General features: G+C 47.4%; 2 long non-coding RNA genes across 3 annotated transcripts in view; one reads left to right on the top strand and one right to left on the bottom strand.

Moving 5' to 3' along the window:
• Positions 1–734: 734 nt before the first annotated feature.
• On the bottom strand, positions 735–13,124 carry LOC140618804 (uncharacterized). The gene is made up of 2 exons (XR_012018862.1): positions 12,832–13,124; positions 735–4,030 (listed from the first exon to the last, which is right to left on the bottom strand). It is a non-coding gene; the product is annotated as an uncharacterized lncRNA (long non-coding RNA).
• LOC140618797 (uncharacterized) overlaps positions 11,661–19,955 on the top strand; it is a 22,398-nt gene continuing 14,103 nt past the window's right edge. Inside the window, exons 1-2 of one of the 2 annotated variants that reach the window (XR_012018860.1) lie at positions 11,661–12,268; positions 13,660–15,413. This is a non-coding gene — a long non-coding RNA (uncharacterized lncRNA). The remainder of the gene's footprint in view (positions 12,269–13,659; positions 15,414–19,955) is intronic. The other variant, XR_012018859.1, reaches the window with a different exon arrangement.

Here is a 19,955-nt window from a genome sequence, read left to right as displayed (position 1 = left end):
GAACTATAGGGGAAAAAAAACTTGTATTGCTCTAAGCCACTACATTTGTGGCAGTTAGTTAGAGCAGTGATAGAAATTAATACAAGTGGCTTTAGGGATCCCCCCACCCCACTCTGGCCTGGCTGCTGAGAAGAGCCACAGTAACGCTATGGAGCTGTTTGAGGGTGGCCAGTTGACATTGAGGTGGACGGGACCCTCAGGGGCCTGGATCTGAAAGTTCCTTCAAAGGCGGCCCTAGCTCTTCAGGAATCCATCTGGGGCCTCCTCACCGTCCTCCAGCCCATGCCCTGTAGGGAAGAGTGGCAGGATGTCGGGAGCAAAAATAGGATTATAGGAGAGAGAGCACAAGGTCTGGGTTGTCCTGTGCCAGTCTGCAACTTCTGGCTACACCTCCTACCAAAATCCTGAGAAATCCCCACAGTTTATATTCAGGGCTTCTCAGGAGTCCAGCAGTGACCCACCTTGCACATTCAAGAAATTCCAAGACTGAAAAGTTATCAACAGATCTGGAGAAACCGGATGGAGGAGGTGACTTCGTGACATTTTCCCATGGAAACCAACATCTAGGTGCGATGAAAACTCTCTAGCAGATTCATGGGTGCCAGGGACAGAGAGAAGGGGGTCAGGGGACTGCATATGGATACGGAGTTTCCCTTTGGGGTAACAGCATGTTCTGGAACCAGATGGTGGTGATGGTTACATGGCATTGTGGATGTACTAAGTGCTGAAAAAGGTTTAAATGGTCAATATTAATTTATGTGCATTTTATCACAATAAAAGAAAACAAACCCTCTGCTCCTTGTGGCTGGGTTGGTGCAAAACCGATCAACCACCTCGGCATTCTGCATCCCTCTAGACACTTCTCAAAAGTGAGGCTGTACTACGAATCCCACCAGCCAGCCCAGGGCAAAGAGCAGTTTCCCTGCGGGAGCCCCTGGCTGGGCATTGATCAGCGGGTTCAGCTGCCCAGACCACCCGTCAGTGGGGCAGCACCTGCTGAGGGACCCATATCTCACTTTGTGGAAGAGCCCTGGAGTCCCAGAGGCTCACACATTAATCATCCCTCTCCTGTGCTCACAGGCACACCCTGGAAGTAAATCAGAAGTCTTGGGGTTTGCTCCAGATGAGAGCAGGAAGCACGTGTCTGTTACCCCCCAGCCCTGCAGACGTGGCTGCAGGAGGGGACGTGCTGCCCAGAAGCTGTTCCCTGGCTGGTTCTACAGGCAGCTACGGCAGTTTCCAGGGACGACAGCTGCGCCATCCGGATGCACTGGCTCCGCTGAGCGAGGTATGCAGCCACCGTCGTGCCTACAGCTCAGGAGCTGAGCACATGCCAGACCTCCTGCTCCCTGCTCGGTCCTCCCAGCCAGACTTCCTCCCGTCGTTCGAGAGTGATCCACCCTCACATCCACCTTATAGGAACTAGAGCCTCAAGTACTGAAGCGCTGTGTTCAGTGTCTCCAACCATAGAGAGCTCCTGAACTGCTCTGATTCCAGAGACTACAGTCTGCACCATTGCAGGAGGCTGAGATGTAGGGAGAGAAGATGTTTGCACATTATGCTGCCTTTAAGGAAAAAATAAAAGTCCTTTTGTGTGTCCTTGGTGAGGACTTAGACGATGCAGCTCCTGTAGGTCACGGCTAACCTGTGTGCAGGTGTGAGATGGAAGCCTGAGGGAATGTGTCCCACCCTCGCACCGCTGGAGAGACTCCAGAGCAACCAGACTCAGAAAGCTAAAGCCCAACCTGGACTGTCATGTCAGAAGTCCCCAGGGTTGGGTCCCTGTGTTCCCAGGGCAGGCCTGAGACCCTGAGAAGGGGAAGCAAGCTGAGGTGCCAAGAGGTGCCTAGCAAGGGGCTGCTATAAAAATTATATATATATATTTTTTTTCTTTAGGTCCTGGGAACAAACACTTTTTGAGCTTCTTATGAAAGTGAACATAAATCATAAATCACAAGTTGTAAGCACACGGCTTGATGAATCTTCACAAACGGGACACATTTGTGCAGCCAGAAGCCCGTCCAAGCAACCTGCCTTGTTCCCCAATACCACAGATCGGTGTTGGCAGTGTTTGAACTTCATGAGAATATAATCACGCACTAAATCCTCTTGCGTGTTGCCTGGTAGGACTCCTGGAAGCTTCATCCATATCGCTGCATGTGGTTTCGTTTTAGTTTATTTATTCTTATCAAGGAACTGTATCTATTTCATCTTGTGAATCTGTCTACCCATTCTATTACTGATGGACATTGGGGTGATTTCCACCTGGCAGCTAGTATAAATACTGCTGCCGTGAGCATTCTTATATAAGTGTTTTGGTGAATCTCGCATGCATTTTAGAAAATCATGTGTCAGTGTCTACTTTTAGGTGTGCTTTTCTCCCCCCTGCATTTAACAGCTTCATCTCCAAACCTAGATTGAGGTGTTCCATAACTATGAAGTTCAAAATCTAAAAGCAGAAATGAAATAAAACTAAAATCCCAGATGTCCATCCGCAGTAGAACAGTTAAGTACACATTAGTATATTCACCACATGCAATATGATGCTGCATGATGGGGTGCAGGGGGCAGTTAAAGGGTAGGAATATAAAGAGAATGAGACTTTACTACTCCTCCCTGAGATTTGCATGGCTGTGGCCGCATCACCTCCAGGGAATGGGCATCTCGGGGTTCCAGACTGTTGCTGATGGTAATCTCTTTGTATCAGTGGATGCAGTACGGGTCCACAGGCAGGACAACCAGAAAGTCCAAGCTCAGCTGCACACCTCGTCAGAGCTGACCTGTGTGCATCCTTCTCTCCTTCATTCTGATATTATGGTTTGGTTATGCAACCTTCCCCTTCGAAGCAAACCATGAATGATGTATGCTGCTGAGGAAGTGTCCTCTGGGTTGAGCAGAGACACATTTTCCAGAGCAGAGCTAGTCTGAGATAATCATGAAAGAGCCTAAGAAAACACATGCATATGTGTTGCATAGAAGTGAAGAGAGAGAGGAACAGAGAGACACAGGCAGACAGGAGAGAGAGATAGAGGGAGGCTATGCAATCAAACAGAGCTGGCAGGTCTTGAAAATGAGACTCAGACCATTGACTCCAAACCTGTAGAAAAGATTGAGTGGTGGTGAGATGCACTAAGCCTGCCCGTCTCTGGACCTGCAAGTGCAGAGGTCTGGGAGGGAAATACCTGCTGTGTCTCTATCTGCCTCTTCTCATCCCAGCTTCTGCATTAGGGAAATTCATGAAGCTCATGAAAGAATTCTGCAATATAAATGAGAACTTCTGTTTCCAAATCAAAATCTGGGAGAGAGACGCTATAGGGTTTGAAAAACAAAAGTTAAAAAATTCTCGCCGAGCATCTCCTAGCTCTGTGAAAACACACATTAATATTGATGCCTCCTCAATAAATGTTTGTGAACAAAAATCTCTTCCCAAAGGAAGTCAGCCAAATTGCTTCATTTCAGATAATTTTCCACATTTCCTCCAAAGTTTCCATAGCTCGCTTCGATCCATCTTGAGAAGCAAATAAAGAACATTGTTTTCCAGGAATACGTTTCAACAAAGACCTCCACTTTGAAACAGCCGCCGGGACTTTCTGCGTGGGGATTGCAGTGAGCTTGCTGGCGATGTTGCTGTCGCTTTTACCAAGATCAATATCATCGGGTGGGACAGAGCACACTCCTCCAAGGACACCTGTCATGTAGTGCTGCACGCTCCTGTCCCTTGCAGGGAAGACAGGTTACTGATCGCAAAGAACGTCCTCATCTTGACCCCGGCTGGTTAGGAAATTCTGAAGGTCAGCCTAAACTGATTATTCTCCAATGAAACTGCTGTATTTCTGCATATTTGTTTTCAATCTGCTTCCCAGGCACCTCACCTGAGATTTCCCCAGCATGTTCCATTGTGTCTGAACTTTTGTCCGTGTGCCGTGGAGACCATCCGGGACCAGCACAGTGGATGAAGGGCCCTGCCGTGGGGACCATGGGACGATGAGCCAGAGCTACAGAAGCTGCCCTGGAGATATGAAGCACACACCTGCAAGCCAAAAGCAAATACCATCCTAAATATAGCTGAAGCCACACGATATTAGGAATGAGATAGTTACGCATAAATACCACTGAGATGCTGTCATAGTGTCATCTAGAAGTCATGAGTCTATGGAGACAGAAGGTTACCGGTCGCAGCAAATAGACTGGAATAAACAACCTTGTCTTTGTCATAATTGCACAGAGGGGATGTTGGCAGCTGAGGACAATGCACACAGACAGGTGCGCATACTCACTCCCTGATACCGCAAAACCATGTTGAGGGTTCACCTATGCCAGGCACCATGACTCCTGCGGGACAGCTGGCGGGGACCAATGCAGACCAAGCCCTGTCCTTGTGTGGCCACAGATATTAGGGCCAATGGAAACCTGATGGAGCAGGTCCATGGGGGGTGTGTGCTGGAGTGCAGTGAGGGGCCTTTCTGAGCAAGTGACATTTAGGGAGGATCTATCTAGGTGACACACGGGAACAGAGAAGTAAGAAACCAGTAAAAGACTGACACACTGACAATTCATATGGTAACAAAATGAATGTTGGCTCAACATATGTTTAAGTCTCTCATTTTGCCAAAATTCAAATACCTGCAAGTTGAAATAAGAATAAACCATGATAAGCCATCAAATTGGAATTTATTAAAAAACTGTCCTAGTGCTGGCAAAGAGGTAGCAAATTGTCATTTCCACATTGGCTCAAGACTCAAGAAAACTGTATCATTTGGTCCTCCAATTCTACTTCTAGAAACTTAAACTACGAAAAGATAATAGAGTCCCCATATTTAGACTATGAGGATATCAGACATTGGAACACTGAGGGACAACGGGGGTTGCCATGTATGCACAGACTACACACTCGGTGAGAATACACCCAGTGCCACGGCAGTCATGTTTGGAAGGTGGGGCTAAAAATGACTCTTTTATTTCATTTTTTGGTGCTATTATCTATTTCCCGTTCTTTCTGCTTTGGAGTCTCCTATGCATGAATAAAAAACCTGCAATAAATGCTAAAGAAATATTTGCCTGGACTCACATAGTGCAAGGAAGAACTTAGTTTGCACTCCCGATGTCCAACAGGTTAGCTGGAAAGGTCTGGTCTCTTATGCTAGGTGCTTCTATGGGTGGAGCGGGTTCCGTCAGGGGCAGTCGGAGGGCCTGAGGGAAAGCACCCAGTTTGATGTGTCACCATCTGACAGGCATACATCTCACACCGATGGCAGTGAAAGGATGTGTCAGGGAAGCTATTACATGAAATGGGAATTTGGATCTATTGAAAAGGATTAGAGAGACGAGGAGGGATTTGGTATAAGGAAAGAATGCCTCCTAAATCTGCCACGGAAACTGCTGTAGTGGAAAGGTCAGAAGAAATATGGGAGGCGTCCGGGGCTGCAGAGCCGTGGCCTGGGACCAGAGAGGCACACCTCATCAGTCACGGGGATGCTCTCAGCCCCAAGAACTGGCTCGGCTCCCTTGCAGAGAACCAGGAGCACTCCGGCTGAATAGAGCACTAAGAAACTGCATGTTACCCTAAGTCCCATGGTTAATGACCCCAAAGGAAAGATAAATGTTTGAATCATTCATAAAAGGAAAGAGCAGAATAATGAAGTAAATGAAAAGAGAAAAAGAAGGGGGAGAGGGAAAGAAAATAGATAAGGAAAAAAGATGAGAAGTAACACCATTAATATCATTTTTTAAAAAGCCACTAGAGAGTAGAGAAAGGACCATATTCAGAGTCAGTGGAAATGGGCTCTGGCCCCTCGTTCTGACCATGTCTGACCCTGAGAAAAATCCCTTACCCTCTCTGGATCCCAATCTCTCCTCCTACAAAACAGGTGGGGGAGTGGGTAGGCTTCACAAGCTGCAGGGGATGTTTTAGGCTAAATCTCAACAGGTGTAGCTCGGTAGTGCTGATGCCTCGTTTCCACCCAACAAGTGAGCATGACAGTTATGTACACATGCTTTCATCTGAACAGGAGCTGAACTTGAGCGGAAAATTTATACCAGAGTCTTCCTCTCTCCACTACCCCTTGGTGGTGTCACGTCCAAAGAGAAATAGAACTGTAAGTTAGGGGCAGTCATATGTGGCATCTGCCTTCCAGAGGAACGGGAGCTGCCCGCAGCTTTAGCAGCAGTGACCACATGGATGGCCTTGGCAGTGATTGCTTCGGTGTGTGCCAGGAACAGAAGACACATTTCAGGAACACCTGGGTGGCTCAGTCGGTGAAGCATCTGCCTTTGGCTCAGGTCATGATCCTGGGGTCCTGGGATGGAGCCCCGAGTTGGGCTCCCTGCTTAGCAGGGAGCTTGCTACTCCTTCCCCTCCTGCCTACCGTTGCCCTCGCTTATGCCCTCTCTGTCAAATAAATAAATAAAATCTTAAAAAAAGAAGAAGAAGACACATTTCAGGAGACTCAGAAATAAAAGGGAAATTTGAAAATGGGTGACGGGCACTGGGGGTTATTCTGTATGTTAGTAAATTGAACACCAATAAAAAATAAATAAATAAAAAAATAAAAATAAAAAAATAAATTAAATGGAATATAAAAAAAAATGAAGACAGAGGGCATGAAGCATACTCTCGAGCAGGTAAAAGTTCTGAAACACAGCTCTGTGTGTTGGAGTGCGAGCTCTAGGGTCTTCTTTTTTTTTTTTTTTTTTAAGATTTTATCCATTTATTCATGAGAGACACAGAGAGAGAGGCAGAGGCACAGGCAGAGGGAGAAGCAGGCTCCGTGCAGGGAGCCTGATGCAGGACCTGATCCCGGGACTCCAGGATAACACCCTGGGCCGAAGGCAGGCGCTAAACATACCTGCTGCTCCCTGGCCGTTTGCTCCCAGGTACCAGAGACTCGCAAGGGGTCGCGGCCACTGAGACGGTGACGGCGGCAGGGAGAGCTGGGAGGATGGAGGGGTAGGGTCCCTTGAGATGGAGAGGTAGCTGGTGCAGACCTCACAGGTGGAGGCAAAGCTGTGCTAGTGGGGAGGGCTGAATGCGGGAGGAGCCAGGTTTGTTACTTGGAGAGCAGGCAGGAGAGCACCCTGCTCTAGAGAGGGCACCTTGGTTGAGAAATTAATATTCTTCGTGTGGATCCAAACATTGCTGAAGGCAAAGATGGAGTAAGTGTTTGGTGAGGGAGCTGGAATTTTAGTACAAAATGTCCTCATGGAGACTGGAGTGCCAGAGGACCCGATGCAGAGGATTGGCAGGCCCCTGGGGAAAAGGTCAAGATAGGAAGCAGGAGGGTGAGGGGAAGGTGAGGTAGGGGCTCAGACGCAGGATGCTGGCCAGGAACGCATGGGATTACCAAGCCTCATGGTTATGAGGGGATCAGTGATTAAATTTTATTTTGAAAGGACCTGAGCTTCTGTGAACCATATCCTAGGTGCTGAAAACATATTTATTCAGCTAATTTTCTCATCTGGATCTTTACAATTGTATCTTAACGATTTTTTTAATGTCCAGTTGTAACTTCCAGGCAAGTCCAGCCTCCACACTCCCCCTAGAGTTATCTTCCTAAAATATGGATCAAGGACCTATCAATTCCCTGTTGGAATACTGCACCAGCTCCCCAGCACATTAAGGAAGAGGTACAGCTAACTTCAAACACGTCATTGAAAGCCCAGCACAATCTAATGTATCTGACATCATCTGCCCTGCCTGGCACCCCCTGCTCCGTCTCATCATGCCAACTACACGGCACTCCCCTCGCCGGGGACAGGTGGAACATCAGTGGGCATTCGGCCTCCAAAGCCAGTTTGCATGTGTTAGAACCCCAGGGTCATGACATACAGCGACTGTGTGACCTGATTTAGTTACTGACCATCTCTTAGCACTTCCCACATTCCTGAAGTGAAGTGGTAATAGTGCCAACCTCATAGGGTTGTTGTGAGGATTTAATAAGTTCATGCAGGCACAGCACTTAGATCACAGCCTGGCACCGAGTATGTGCTCAATAAATGTTAGTGATTCTAGAACAAGTGTTCACATTTCCCGTGATGCCGCACCCTCCTCTTTGCAGGAAATGCTCCTCTTGCCTTCCCCACCTCCAAATCCCTTGTTTCCTCTCAAATCCCAACTCAAATATCACTCCTTTGAAGCTTTTAGAGCTTTTTCCTTTTCCTATTTTCCAAGTTAAAATTAATCACTGACTTTGGGCTCTCATGAGATTTATCCAGACCCAATTAGAGCAATAACAGCTTTTTACTTAAATTAACTGCTTAATGCAGCTTCACCTAGAGCAAACCGAGAGTGGGCTTCCCCCTTCTGCTGACGGCCATGGACAAACGCAAGCTCTGTGGGCTTTGATACACAGCAGTGAGAAGGTGGCATATGTGCTTTCATTCACCTGCACATCCCAAGGGGCTAAACACGGTGCTCAGCACTTACTAGGTGCTCAGGAAAGGTCTTTTGGGCCAAATGGAATGGAATGGAATAGGATTGAAGGGAATCGAATGTATTTACATCTCAAGGATTTAGAGGTATCCACCACACAGATCTCTCAATGCATCTAACATTATTACAGGTTTTAACTATTTTGAAGGAAAACTCTAAACTGAACCCCTTCTAATATGAACAACTAACATGCATTTTAATGAGCAACAGAGAGCTTATAATATCCCACTGTACTAGCCAGCAATATGTCCCTTTTCTTGCCAGTAATAATTTCAATGGGGAAAGTATCCACAAGTATTTCTAGCTCCCTTTAATGTTATTAAAAGTACCAGTGTAGCCTAGCAACCACCAAGATACAGATATTAAAACAGACACTTTATAATATATTCCAGTACTTTGCCATCCATTTAGCATAAATGTCTGCATTCTAATAATTCCTGATTTCTTATTTATAAGAATAATTTTATGCCATTTTCTGTGCTGTCTTTCTCAGGACCCTCTTCCTCCCCTCTCTGGTCCCTTCATGTGTTGATTGATCTACTCAGATGTGATGCGAGAGAAAAAACAAGTTAGTTAAAAAAAAGAAAAATAAAAAAGAAAGGAACCCAAGAGCACCTCAGGGCAGGGCAGGCTATGTGAAGTGAAAGGTATGTTTAAACAGGTCCCATGGTGAGACTTGGACTTCTTTCTAAACCCCAACATTCTGCTTTCTTAGCAAGGCAAGGGCATCTCTTTAGCTGCAAATCTATTATCTCATTGTGCAAAGAGTTGCAGAGGCCCTGGAGTCAAATGCCAGAGGTCAGTGTAGATTTTTGTGTGGGGATCTTGCATGCAACTGAACCATGAGGCATGAACAACAGAATCGTAGAATTGGGTCTTAGAAGGAGTCTGGAGAGTCATCTCTGCTATACTCCCACATATGTTTGACAAGCAGGCACCCATCCTGTACTAATGCTTTGGCCATAGAGCACACTGGCAGGGTTTTGTGCCACCAAAAGGAGCCTGAGACCCAGACTAAGGTGGACAGGGAGACTCTGGAGTCCCCATTTTGGGGAAAATCTCAGCTATGAATGCAAGAAAGGACACTGAGGCAGTCATCAAGGCACAAGCAAGTCAAACAAGACCCTTTTTTAAGCTCCATAGGGATGGGAGTAGACATCTGCAGACTCTTATGGTGAATGAAGATGGAAAGATTGATGGTCCTAGAGAAAGGACACACAAGAGTGTGTCAAGCCTGGAAGGTGCAAAGCAGGGGTGAGTGTAATCAGTGAAGCTCACATAGGTCAAAAGGAGTAAGAAAATCTCTACCTAGGCACTAAAAGGAGAGGAAAATATCTGTTAGAACTAATAAATGGATCAAGCAGAGTTACAGGATATAAAATCCATATAAACATCAGCTGCATTTCTACATGCTAACAACAAATTGTCAGAAATAGAAATTACAAAAACAATACCCTTTATAAATGCATCAAAAAAGAATAAGCTACTTAGGGAATAAGTTTAACCAAGGAGGTGAAAGATGCATACTCTGAAAACTGTAAGACATTAGTAAAAGAAATTAAAGAAGACACATGTAAATGTGCTCATGTGCTGGAAGAATTAATATTGTTAAAATAGTCATACTCCCCAAAGCCATCTACAGATTCAATGCAACATCTATCAAAATCGCAATGGCATTTTTCACAGAAATCAAGGAAACAATCCTAAAGTTTGTATGGAACCAAAAAAGTCTCACTACCCAAAGCAATCTTAAGAAAGAAGAATAAAGCTGGAGCTGTCACAATCCTAGATTTCAAGATATGCCACACAGCTATGATAATCAAAACAGTATGGCACTGGCATTAAAAACCAACAACACATCAATTAATGGAGTGAAATCAAGAGCCCAGAAAGAATCCTATGCATATAAAAAGGAGCAGGGTGTGGGAGACATTCCTGAAGATGGAGGTACATCTCTTTTTTTTTTTTTTCATTTACTTAATTTTGATTAAGCTATTCCTCCCTGCCAAGCACTGTCCTAGGCATTGGGAATACAACATAATTCCTTGTAATTATGTGCCAACATAATCCTCTAGTGGCAAGGAGCAGTTCAGAAGTGGAAAATCACATTTGCAGTAAGAAGTAACCAAGTAATAAAAGCAAAGGATCAAGAGGAGGCATCATCCATGCCTCAGTCAGCATGATTTCCAAGAGGCAGTGGCATATAGTTGTGATAAGGTGGAAAGATGGTGGATGTTACCAGTAAATAGATTGTGGGTGTTTTCTGAAGGCAATTTTTCTTTGCAATTAAGAAGTCTAAAAACTGAGGAAGCTCACATAAGCTCAAATGCAGAAGTAAGAGACGAGAGTGTGATGTGGTCGCTAAAGCCATCACCACATCTCCTGCATCTTCTGCATCAGAACAGAATCCCTCCTTGCTCTGTTCTAGAGACCATGTTTTAAGGACGGCTTCCAGAAGAAGGTGAGCAGGTGTAGGCATCTGAGAACATGGCCTACAGGAGTATCTCAGAAAGTATGCTGAGCTCAGTGGAGCAACGGGAGTGGAGATTAATTGAGCTTGACAGTTGCCGAGTGCGGGTACACGTCCTTCCCATAAACCATCCAGGGACACGTTAGTGGGAAGATGGCTCCATTGGTTTCCCGTGTCCACGTTCCTTGGCATCAGTCTCCCAATGCTTTCCTAATTAAGTCAGGGAGTAACTGTCCCTACACCCCTGCTGCTACAGGAACCCTGGCCCCTGAACAGGGGCAAAGGTTCCATAATAAATTCATTTAAATACAGTGAGGAGTCCCATGTGCTGCTTGTCTCCTCTCACTCTTGATATCTAGCTCCTTTTTCAAACCCCGTGTCCTGCAGCTAGCTGTCTAGCTGGCTCTGCAGCCGTCTAGCTGGGCTGCAGGAGGAGATGGAGTGGGGAGGGGCAGCTGGGCCGAAAGTGAGAATCTGGCAGAGAGAGCATGGGATCAAGACTCCCTCCAGAATGAGAAAACCATTTGGCTCCCCACCTCACTCTCCTCCCCTCCCCTGCCTCATGACTGAAGAACAAATGGGACCCTGACTGTTTCCTGAAAAAAAGTGCTGCCTGCCAAGCCTAGCACCATCTGTCGTATGCCCCAAGATCATTTCCACTGCACCGATAGCATTGGCTCATGTCCTGGATGGTGAATGTTGCCTAACTACCTAGGATTGAAGGGAGGAGGGAGTGCAAGGGAGGCGCGACCAAATGGGTAGATCATTCATACTGGATATAACAGAAGCCTCATCAATCGGGGGGGTGGCATCTAGAAGGATCTCACACTTGTTGAGGAAACACAAAGGTCAATCAGCAGAAGAAGCTAGCAAAGAAAAGAAACGATGCAAGTTGGCACTGAGTTCGGGAGATCGTGGGAAGATTGTTGGAGAGACCTGGGGGTGTTCATGGCTTCTCTTCACAGGCCTGGGGTGCCTCAGCTTCTGTTACAGGGCCAGAGGTGGGTGACGAATTCATATACACCTGAGAAAGCAGGTCTCATCGTCCACCATGGTCCCCTCACTCCCATCCAGCTTCTCCTAGCGGTATCGCACAGAAGCGACACAGATGATGTGTGTTGCTGCGAGTCCTCCTGCCACACGTTCTGTTCTCACTGTCGGGGCTGCTGCCAGTAGCTGCAGACAGATCTGGGAGGAATGAGTTCTGCAAGGGTTTGAACATGGAGCTGTGAGCTCGATTCTCAGCTGAGGATTGAGCGGCATTTCTCGCTGGACCTGCCAGCCAGTGGGTTGATCTGACCTGTAACTCGGGACCCATCATCGGTGATGTTGGGGAGCCAAGACGCCTGCAGACGAGGGCAGCTAAAAAGGTGAGGAACATTTGAAGACCCTGGAAACGTGTCCTTCACCTTATATAAACCAGAATTCTGTAGAGCAGTCATTGTCAGACTAGCTGAGCCAGGGGTCTGTTGCACCCCCGATTGCCAGCCCCACCCTCCAGGTTTCTGACTGCTTGGTCTGCGGTGGGCCTGAGACTCTGCATTCCTGGTGAGTCACCAGATGGTGCCGGTGATGCGGCCCTTAGCAAAATGGGCTGCCCTGGAATGGCTACTAGGTTGGAGGCAGAACGGGGGTGAATACAATATTCCATTTTGGGTTCCCCTAAGACTAAGAAGGATTAGTGTGCAGGCACAGTGAGAGGGGTTCCCCACAACACTGGGTGGGGGGGTAGGGAAGTGAGCCGAGGAAGGGAAGAACCGACAGAGGGTACACAGCGAGGCCACTGACCCCAGCAGGCGTCTACGGCTTACTCTTGCAGAAGACCTGGGAAACCAGGCAGCACACGTCTCAGTATCACTCCTCTGTGGGAAGCAAGCTGTGGAGGGTGGCAAGCAGGAGCCCCCCCACCCCACCCCACCCCCGAGCCACTAACCTCCCCTGAGGCTGCTCCGGGGAGTGGTAGGTCCTTAGCACGTTCATCCTGCCACTCGGGGCGGTTGACAGGCTCTGCAGAGCTTGGCTGATGGGATCCGGACAGGATGCCGGCAGCAGGGGCGGCAGGGGAGGGCCAGGCAGGTGGCAGACGGATGCATGGCCAGCCCCACTCCCTGCCATCTCGGTCCGCGATCCACGGACCTGCCTCCGGAGCCCACGTGTCCCCTCCGGCAGAAACTGGCACCCACTCTGCCAGCGAGGACAAACCTCTTTCCCGGATGGTGGGTAAATCTCAGAGGCTTAAGGGAACAGGGAAGGTGTTGTCAGGGAGAGGGCATCTCCTGGGGCACCTGTCTGGGGAGGGTCCTGCATGACACCTCCATCAGGCCACTGCCCATCCCCGTGTCATGGGGTTAGCTCTCGTAAGTGGCACCCTAAGTTACAGATCATGTCCCTGGCCCGAGGCTTCAGTCATCCCCTGGTCTCTTTGGCTAAAACCCTTTGCAGGATATCCCATCCCCTTCTCCACCAAACCACTCTCTCCCTTACCAACCCTATACCCTCCTCTGTCCCGGCAGAAACCCAAGCCATAGCATGCTGAGCTTCTTAGACTTCTACAAATAAAACATTGTTTTATGCTTTGTAGTCTGCAAATGCTGTTCCCCTTCAAAGCCATTCTCACTTTCTCACCTCCAGGCATTTACTCTGCAGGATTTGAAGGTTTGGGACCACTTGCCCCATCATGCTCTATTTCCTGGGCTGAGACACCAGTGTTTTTGGTGCATTATATTAAGTGCTTGATTCTTTGCTTTTTTTGCTTTGCCAGGTCTGGCAGCGAGGAGCACCTTCTAGCCTTCCTTCTGGATAACGCCACCTAGTGCTGCAGCTGGGTGAAACCCTGGCTGCTGCGCGGCGGCCCCTCCTGTTGCCTGAGCGGCTCCAATGGGTGGCTAGCTCCTGGCACCTGCAGCTACCATGTTGGGGACCGCTGACTTCATACGGACAGCCCTGCTTCCCCTGCTCCTTTCTATTTTTATTAGGGCAAGAGGGTAAAACGGCATTGTTGTTGTCTTATAATTGGAAACATGACCCATATATTCTTGGCTGCCCCAACCTTTCCTAGAAGGGGGGAAAAAGTGAAATATCATTTCAGGAACGAGGGCTTTCCTAATCTGTACGCTCAGCATTCCTGCCTCCAGGTTAATTAAGGACAATGAGATATGATCCACGGAAAACAATGTGGGAAGGAGGCAGAGAAGTTAGAAGTACAAAGCTTCCAAGAGGAGATTGAAGAATAGGATCCGTGCCTACAGCCGTCACGGGAGTTTTAAATAGCTGAGTCTATTGACTTGCCATTTTGGTCTTGGGAACACAGCACTGGGAAGAGGAGTTTCTGAGGGGCCTGCTCTGTCCTGGCCCCTGAGATATGAAGATCCTAGCCAGCACCACCTTCAGATGCCCGCAAGCAGGTAACTTAGAATCTAAGCAGACAGAGCCAGCCTCCCAGCTTCTGTGCAGCCCTGGATCCAAGAAAAGCATGGGCCCCAGATGAGTGAGACCCTTTGACTCTTTGTCCTTCCCCTTCTCTCCCTTGCTCCTACCTTGATGCTGTCATCTCAAAGGCCTCTTGGTACCTCGTCATCTGTTCCTGTCTATTTTCCATGTGGACACTCAGCCCTACCCAATCCCTGAGCCGGTGAGAGACTCTGGCCTGGCACCCACAGGTGGGGTCTGTCCCAGCCCAGGTCCCTGTCCCTTGCATGAGCTCTTGGTGCTGGGAACTCAACGATCAAAAACTTTCCACTGGGGACCCCTGTGAATCTACGTCCAGGCATTCCCCCTGATCAGACGGGAGCCAGACCAGTCCGATCAGAGGCACCATACCCACAACATGCCTGCCACTCCCAGTCCATGAAAGACATTGAGGTAGAGGGGACCAGACCTGGCCACCATGAATACAGTGCTGCAAAGCCTCAGAGGCAGCGGGCAACAGCCTTCGTCTATCACCTGCTGCTTTCAGATTCCTAGGGCTTCCAATTCCAGCTCTGTGACTTACTACTTTAGTGGCCTCAGAAATGTCCCTCTCTGGATTTACTCCCTCTTCGGTGACGTGGATGCCATGACTTCTGCATCTGCCTCCACAATTGTCCACCCTCAGGCCATCGTGGAGGCACAGACCCTCGGCCTTACTAGAAGGTAAGAGATGGAGAAGGGAAGGGACAAAATGGATGGTTTGGAATGACAATTGTACTATGCACCCAGTGGGTTCCTATTCCTGTACTCTGATCACCGAATCCTGATCACAGGGACATTTCCTCCCTAACTTCCAACCATTCCAGTGGAGCACCAGCCACATGCTCCACCCTGTCCCTCACAGCCCTCAGAGGAGCAGCACGTGACCAAGAATCGCCTTATTGTGCACTGTACTCCCTGGACAATGTGACCCAGAAAGAGACAATCCAAGATGTCTGCAAATAGGTGACAACTGGCTAGCTATTCCTCTCTGCCTGTAGATTGAGAATTCTCAGGAGTACAGACACAAGGCTGTTGATGAGCATTTTCTCAGCTACATGGAGAAGGGTGAGTGAATATGAGAGCCAGCAAAGACAAAGCAGAGACACAGATCTACCCTCATTTCTCCCATATATTTCCCAGTGAACCCACCACTACCATCACTACCACCACTCTCCTGCTCCCACCACCCAATTTATTTTTTGGCTAAGCCAGTTTGAAGTAGTTTTTATCATTTGAATCTAAAAGTGTCTGGAGTCATAGAATAACTCCTTGTTCATCCTTGCTCATATCTCTTTTTTTTTTAAGATTTATTTATTTATTTATTTATTTTCTTGAGAGACAAAGAGAGAGAGGCAGAGACATAGGCAGAGGTGGAAGCAGGCTCCATGCAGGGTGATCCCAGGACCCAGGGTCACACCCTGAGCCAAAGGCAAGACACTCAGCCACTGAGCCACCCAGGCGTCCCAATCCTTGCTCATCCTTGCTCATCCTTGCTCTTTCGGCATCAGAAACCCACAGCCCATTACTTTTCAAAGCCTCCGCTCCCTTCATGGCAAAAACCTTGCATTGTTTGGACTTTCTGTCAGCCTCCATGGGCCTTGGGCTCTCCCAGGTCTTTTAGGTTTCCTTGGCCTAATGACAAACATCAAACATACTCACACTCCCAAGAAATACAGTCCAGGGGCTGTATCCAACTGTGCTATCTTTGTGTGGGAGCAGTGTCCAAGCATGCAGGAAAATGGGAGGATGGAGACATCCCAGCCAAGAAAGGCAAGCCCCAACACTGCCAGAGAGAAATGAAGACCACATTTCCAGCATGTATTTCAACCCAACATAGACCTCCAGAAAACAAATTCCCTGTCCCCCAGTTTCCATCAACAAATCAACTTTATTAATCCTGAATACACTGCAGATGAAAAGTTTAGATGGGCTGACCTGTCTGTCCAGCCTAAGGAAAGTAGCAAGAGTACATTATGCACCAGCGCTGTTTATGCCAACTGCAAAATCCCACCACCTCGGCTTTTTGAGAGCTCCTAAGGTCATAGGTTGTGAGAGGCTCATGCAGTTTCAACACCCTAAAATAAGTCACCAAATATAATAATTTCACACCTTACTTATTCCACAGATAACCACATCCAGTTTACACGTGTCATTTGGCAAAGCCACGAAGACAAAGAAACATGCCCCTAATGAATAATCTTTTCTAAACCAACCCTGGAAAAATCTTAGTGCTTTTTGGAGCACAACATACAAAATGCAATTTCATTTTTCCATTTTTTCCCCAGGTTTCAAGTGGCAGAAGCAATCTGATGGGCTTATAGGCTCCGTATGTAGGTCACTGGCACATTTGCATGTCCTCCCAAGAGTCATTTTCCATGGGATTTTTGCTCGGGGAGTGAACACATCTAAAATTGAAACTCTCTTTGGTGAGGCTGGTATTCAAGTGGGAAAAAATAGAGAGCAGCTCCCAAGCCATGCTAACAATGTTGGTTCTATTTCAAAGTGTGTTCAGTCTGGTGAAAATGACAGGGAGGGCCACCTAACCTGCCTAAGTGTCAAGCAGCCAAAGCTGTGTTTGGAAAAAAAAAAAAAAAAAGTGATGGTGTCATTTATAATCCACATGTGCCCTTTCTAGATTTATACCCAAAGGCATCTTGTCATTTATTGTTTGGCCAGTGCCTCTTGGAGACATTTTTCTGTGATTATTTCCATGCATTTTCACAGCAGCATCTGCTGCTCGGATGGTGATGCCCAAGAAGAGAATTATAGAGGCTGCATATCCAGAAAGTCATGGAATCTGAGCTCTCAAAATGAGAAGTGACAAAAGCCAAGAAAGAACATGGGATGATGTGTTTCCAATTCGGCATTTAGAAATATATTCATCTACTAAGTCACCAAAGCCACGACAGAAACCACTTTTGATTTGCCTTTGTGCTTCCTTCTGCTGCCATCCAAACAGAGGGTTAATTGGACAAATTTCACCGCATCTTCCCTCAAAGAGCAGGTTGTGGACAGAGTCTGACGCACTTGCTATATGCCTTCCCTGGTTTCCTGTCCTCACCTGGCAGAGGAGAGCCAGAGGCTGTGGCAGCAGAGTGACCTTGGGGGAAGCTCCAGGCACTACCTCCCTCCCCACACCTCCCTCCCTGTAGAAGAGAAATAATCAAGGTCAAGGACTCCATTGTTTCCAGCTACTAATAGTTGGTGAAGCCAACAACAACAACAACAAAAAACAATGTATCTCTGCTAAATGCTGTGCAGCACCATTTTTCCCTTTGCTCCCAGACAACATTGCACAGGACCTGCAGGCGTATCCTCTCTGCCTCATTAGGATGCAGGTACAGCCCAGAGGGACAGAATCTGGTTGTGGTGGCTGAATTCAGTCCTTGGCTTTCCATCTGCTGCCCTGGAAACTTGTAAATGGTGACATGGAAGGAGAGCCCGGGGAGATGCCCATGAGGCCTTGTCCTTGGCTCTCGTTGAGGCCCAAAGTTAGAGCCCAGGCACCCAAGTGCATTACCCCAGCCCACCTCAGTAGGATGAGCCCCCCAGTAAACAGGAGGTGCCATCCCCAGAGCTATCTGCCTCCCCCATTCCTGGCCCAAGGCAGGTGGGCAGATCCTGCATAGCTGCTCCTCACCGTCTCAATGGACACACTCAGTCTCCAGTCATAGAGCCATTTACTCAACAAAGCATTATGGGGCCCTGTGACAGGTGCTGGGGACATCACAGTGAGCAAGGAACACCCCTCATGTAAGGCAGCACAGAACAAAGCCAGATGGAGTTGTCTGTCAGATGCTTATGTTCCAGGGCAATACACACAAGCACCACCCAGACAACCCAAGTAGTGTGGCAGTGCCATGGGCAACTGCTCCTGGTGACACAGAGAAGACTCCAAGGATGGGCCGAGTAGGGAGCAGGAGTCCACCGCGTGGGCAAGGCAGGAGGATTGGTACATTTTTGAAAATACAAGGCAGGTAAGAAAGGGAAGAATTATTGGCTATTACAGTATGACTGGAGAACAGCACCCAGTAGAAGACAACAGGAGCAGGTGAAACAGGCCAGGGCGTTTTCACGGAGGCCCATGTACATCACCCGCCCAACACGTGTACATCATTCATTCAGCACGTAACTATGGCACGCCACCTCATCCCCCAGTACTGCTCTAGTCCTTGGGACTGTGACAGCAAGCAAGTACATTGTGCTTGTAATGTATACCAATGTCCCGATTTCGTGCAGGTACCATCTAGCAAGGGTGGACACACAAGCAAGTGAATTTCCAGACGAGGTCAGCCCTGTGAAAAGCAGTCATGCTGAACAGGGAGGTAGGAAAGATGGAGCTGCTACTCTGCACATATGTACAGGGAGCCCCGGATGGCAGCTGGACAGAGAGCTGAAGGAAGTGACCAAGTGGCTGGGGGGACTGGGCCTTCACAGATCTCGAATGCATGCACAGAACCCATAAACCACGTTATCACAGTTCCCTGGGCAGGTGCTCCATCAATGCTTCAAAGCTATCCCTCTAGATCTTTCCCAACCCCAGTACCCCCATATCAGCTGACTTGCCATTTCTCACAGTGGATGAAATCACTTTCTCTTGGTGCCGGTGTAAGTGGAGGCCTCTCTCCCCACAAGTACAGTCCCTTCTGTGCACCCCACTGTGAGCAGCCGGCCAGGAGCCACTGTGCTGGCATCCCCGGCACTCACTCACCTGCTGGATCCAGACAATTGACCCAAGCATTTGGTGAATTTACCATATCCCCTTATTTATCAATGATGCTCTTAACCACATCAAGATGACTATGAACAGCTGTAAGAACGCTCATTCTTTATTCCCAATAATGAAATACAATTTTCTGTTAAATATTGCATTAGCAGAAACCCACACTGCGTCCTTTTGCAGGAGAACTTTGCAGTTCATGCTTTTAGAACCAATTTGAAATCCTTCTTGGTGTCTTCTTGTTGTTTTTACAAATCTTTTAGCATTTTTAGGGTTTTTCATCCTTCTTTCACAATTCCACTCTTAACCGTTAACAGACGTGGAATCTGAGGTACAAACGTACAGCCATGACTGTCATTTCCCTGAGAATTCTCATTCTTTCCCCTGATTTGAGTATTGCCTAATTTTTCTGCAAATGATTAACAAGTCAACACATCCAAAATTTTCCTTATTAGAAATGAAAATGTAAACGTTTAGCAACATGTTTGCAGCTAATTCTGATTTCTTTAACATTTGTTTCATTTAGTTCGTCCTTAAAAACTTAATTGCAAGGAATATATATACAAGGCTGATTTGAGGGATTAGCAAAAACGATACTTACGCTATAAAGATTTTAGAAAGAGAAAAATGCATTCAAATGCATCAGAAAGCAATCAGAAGTAACAAAGGAAATCGTATCACATTTGCAATACAGAAGTTTGAGTTACAGAAAGATAGTACTTTATATGGAAAATGTTCATTTGCAGTGATTTCTCCTTGGACAAACTTTTAGAATTTTACAATTTGCTTGCCAGTTTCTTAGAGGGGGGAGGAGGGGGGCAAACCAATTTTAGATTAGCTCTCAATTAGATAATCTTACTATGTAATCAGTACCCCAAAATGAACAT

This window comes from Canis lupus, chromosome 2 (assembly GCF_048164855.1).
Source record: "Canis lupus baileyi chromosome 2, mCanLup2.hap1, whole genome shotgun sequence".
Taxonomy (NCBI): domain Eukaryota; kingdom Metazoa; phylum Chordata; class Mammalia; order Carnivora; family Canidae; genus Canis; species Canis lupus.
Note: the sequence above shows the minus strand (reverse complement) of the source record. Positions and strands in the feature narration are given on the sequence as shown.